The following is a 4,321-nucleotide window of genomic DNA, read 5'->3' on the forward strand; positions in this document are numbered from 1 at the left end:
GGCTTGACACCCTAAAGATCTCCCCTACATCCTCTACCAGGTGCTCTAGGGATGCTCCAGAGAGCTTCCACATGCTGAGCAGCAGTCAGCCAGAAAGCTCAGCATAATGAGCACTGGCAAGAGCAGTCCCACAAGCAGTGCTTCTAGTATCTGGTGAGGCAGAAGGAAGGGGCTTCTTTCAAGTCCCATGCTTTCAAAAGGCTGATGAAAAAATGTAAGTGTTCATAAAAGAACTCAGCTTATGATTTATAAGTGCTGGAAAACTGAAAACAAAGGAGCTCAACCCACTTAGTTCATCAGACTAACTGAACTATGACGCATTTTTTGTTAGAATGGGTAGCCATTGGACCATCAAGCCGGAAGCTGTTCAGGACTCCCAGGTGCTTACAGTCTTTACAAATCTCCCTCTAAAAGTTCTGTTGCTGCTCACATTGAGATCAGGTTTTATGCAAAGAAATAGGGCAGGAAAACCTCTGTGACACAGAGGGCATGAGCATCATGCACAACACAAGTGTGGGGTCCAGTACCACCTCAGCCTGTGTCCTGCCCACTGGAAGGGGACAGAGCAATACTTACCACTGCACAGTGCTGCAGAGGCGCATGAGACTCTCTTCCCATATGAAGAAAAATGAAATAGGGAGGGACAGCTGGACACCAAATTGTGATGAAAATCATTGCCATAAATGGGACATTCACTCTCACATCTGGGTAGCCTGGGGATTGCTTAGGCCTGTTGTAGAAAAAGTAATGCAGGAGAGAAATCAAGTGGAGCCTTCAGCAGACACAACAGCAGTCCTGCCTGGAGTGTTTGTCTCCCCGCCTTGACTCTGGATTGCATGTGGCCTGCAGCGCAGCAGTGATGGGAAGGACAAGTTTGGGCATTGTACTTTTGTTTTGTTTTCTGCTTTCCAAATTGAATTTAATGTTGAGATTGACAGAAGTGATGTTTGAGGGTTTGTTTTGTTTTGTTTTCAGAAATTAAACTACCAGTCTGACGGTAATAAAGAAAAGCAATAATGGGCCAAATAGATGTTTGGGTCAGTGTGACTCATAGTGGGCTGGCAGCGTAGGATCCACACTGACAGCCTGACTGCAAACGTCCAGGCAAACACAAGCTTGGAACAGACAAGAGCTCAGGAAATTCTGGACAGTCTGACAGCTGTACAGAAACACCCTACAAAGTGCAGGGACATGTCCTTTGTTTTCATTGATTAGCTAATCTTGAATCCATAACCAAATTTCCTATTTAAGTGTGTCTTGATAGGGAATATAATGAGTCACATTCAGGCTTTATGTGTATTAGGATGAGATAAGAGCAGTACATTCTATCAGCATCTGCCCTGTGCACTCAATGAATGCAGCTTCCAGTTCATGCACTTGCAGATTTATGGAACCAAAATCATATCTGCAAGAGGTCTAATGATCCTGGGTCTTCCTGGCTTTTGCCCCAAGAATGGCACCCCAATTGTTTTTTGTGGTTGGAGCAAACATCTTTACTGAAAAAGATTTGAGTTCTCCATGATTTCGCAGGCATGTAATTTATGAAATGTCACCTTGAATAGAGATTTAATATTTCATATCAGATCCAACATACCCATTCATTTTCCATCAAATTCAAGACTACCAATGCTGCAAAAGACCTAGGGGTTATACAGTGGACACTAGGTTGAATATTAAGATAACAGCAAGCTCTCTCTCATTGCAGAAAATGTAGCACTGTTTACCTAGTGAAAAGGTGGCTATTTCTCAGTGGAGAAATAGGAGCAGCCTGCAACAACTGGAAAGGGAGCCATAAAGACCATAGAGGTAAACTCTTCTCAGCAGTGACAGACATTATAACAAGGGGCAATGGGCACAGGTTGTAGCTTGGGAAGTTCAACATCAGGAAAAAAAAATTGCACTGGGGTGGGGAGCAGCCTTGCACTTGGTAGACATGCATCCTTGGAGGTTTTCCATGTTTGGCTGCAAAAAAATACAGCTGGCTTGACCTAGTGCTGGTGACAACCTTAATCTGAGCAAGTCATTGGACCAAACGCCTCCAGAGATGTTTCCCAACCAGCACCTCTCGGATTCCACAGTCTGAGCCCCAGTTTCAAGCTCTACATCAAGTACAGAGCTTCATTTTTCAAAAACCTAATCTACCTCCTGTGTCGCAGTTTGGCACACTAAAATTATGTCACAGTTTCTTCACAGTCAGTCTTTTGGGCCATTTCAGGACCCAGAAGCTGCATCCAAAGGAATTAAGGAAGCTGTTCTGTAAAAGTCTCCTCTGTTTTCACAAAGTAGTCAGGCAGCAGTATGCTAACAGCATCACTGGGGTCTCTGAGCACAAGCTGGATAGCATCTGGAGACTAGAATAAAATTTGAATTAGCTTGCTGAGAGCTGGATTATCAACATTTACATTGCTGTAAGTCAGAAATTTACCTGGGGACCTTCACATAGGGTTTGTCAAGGGGAGTGACAAGCCACCTTGTATAGCATTTTAAGCTACTGGAAAACAGCACCTAATCCCTGTGTCTGTATTATGACAGAGCAGCTGAAAGATTATCAGTCATTAAAGGTTCCTGACCAAGCAGGTTTTGAATTTAAAATTGACCCCAGAAAAATATCTTCCTTTGTCCAAAGAAAAAAAACAGCTGAATAATTTCAGAGTGTTCCCATGCCAAGCCTGACCAAAGTCCAAGACAGGAAAACCCAGCTGAAGACTTCAGAAGTCCTTTTTTAAGGTTGGAAAGGACTGCATTCCTATTTTAAAGGACTTGTGTCCCTGCCTCCATCTCTGACCTGTCCAGATCAGCTGTAACCCCCCCAAAGCACACATAAACTTTTAACAGGTATTAATGTGCAACTACACAGCAGTTACCCATCTCTTCTGTTGTTATCTCTTTCATGAAGCTACATTTTGGTATGAAACAAAATTTCTACTGCTTCCTCAGTGTCAGGGTTTCTTTGTAGCTGGCACACGTCTCTAGCCATTCTCTTGGATTTTCCAAACTTAAATGATCTTCATGCACAATTTTAAGCAGGTTTTTCTGTATCACTTTAGGGACCTCAGTCCTGGTGTCTTCCAAGCAAGTTCTGCCTTGTACTGAAGTACCCCTGTCAAGAAGATAACTTAAATAAAATTTGTGCTGCCCTGCACTAATGCCCTAAATGAGAGCACTAGGAGCTGCTCCTCCACTCATCCTCCATTCGGTCAAATTCTGCCTGCATCTCCTTTCAGACTGTAAATGCCTTTTTTTGATTTTTGATGAGACTGACATAGACACAGGGCCATCAGATCACCAGTGCCAGTCACAATTATCACACACATTGTGCTCTACTGGCATAGTATGCCTCACCTGAAAAGTACTTCCCACCAGTATCAGTACCAAGCTGAAATATGGCAAAAACAATGAGGAAAATGAGAGCAGTGCCTTAAGAGTTAATGATCCTGGCATGAAATCAGTTCCCAGATGGCCACTGACAAGAGGTGGGATTATCAAAACAAAAGGTCTGGAAGAAAGCACAGATCAGACAGGAGCCCCAACTGCAGCTCAGGTTTTGCCTGCTCCCTTCCAGAATTGCACCCCTCTTGCTGAGCCAAGCCCTCCCAGCACCCAGAGACCCTGCAGAGCACCCCTACATGGCTGATGTCTCTCCCTTGCTCCCAGTGCAATATGTTTCGCTTTTAAGAGCAAACTATACTGATTCAGAGGAAAGGGAAAAATAATAAGAGCCATTATGGCTGCATTACTGAATAATAAAGCAGAATTGCACGGTAAATAGGAGTAAGGACACATGAGCACAGAGCATGTATTGCGGCAGTAGAATCACGCCAGAATAGAAGCAGCAGTCCCAACATGCACCAGGCAAGTGAGGAGCAGAAAGGGCACCAAAAAAGGCTCCAGAAATACCTTCAAAGTAAGAAGACGACAAAGGGAAGCCTAACCCTATGGTAGCATGACAGCAAATAACAGATGACACAGATGAAGCTGAAGCATTCAGCATATTCTTCAGCACTCGGAATAAAGAAATAATTGCAACAAGCTGTGTAAGGCACTGCATTTTACAAAGAGATTAGACAGGCCAGGTGTGAGAAAGGATGAGTTAAAGATGACTGCACCAGAACAGAGGTAGTCAGATCTACAGCACCTGGTGACATCCCCCCTAGAGTACTGAAGGATTCAGCTGAAGCAGACTCTGAACTGTTTGCTATACCTTCAGGCAGCTGTAAGAGCAGAGACTGAGGGAGAACTATAATATCTGTTTTCAGAAGAGGAAGGAAGGAGAGGGAGGTGGAAATTATAGACCAACTCCAAATTATAGTTCATCTCCAGA

The 4,321-nt window shown here is 43.8% G+C and overlaps 1 long non-coding RNA gene across 1 annotated transcript; it reads right to left on the bottom strand.

Moving 5' to 3' along the window:
• Nucleotides 1-840: 840 nt before the first annotated feature.
• On the bottom strand, nucleotides 841-3,999 carry LOC310883776. Its single transcript, XR_014573858.1, has 3 exons — nucleotides 3,898-3,999; nucleotides 2,865-3,100; nucleotides 841-2,351 (listed from the first exon to the last, which is right to left on the bottom strand). It is a non-coding gene; the product is annotated as an uncharacterized lncRNA (long non-coding RNA).
• Nucleotides 4,000-4,321: the final 322 nt, after the last annotated feature.

Source organism: Anser anser (genome assembly GCF_964211835.1).
Source record: "Anser anser genome assembly, chromosome: 18".
NCBI lineage: Eukaryota > Metazoa > Chordata > Aves > Anseriformes > Anatidae > Anser > Anser anser.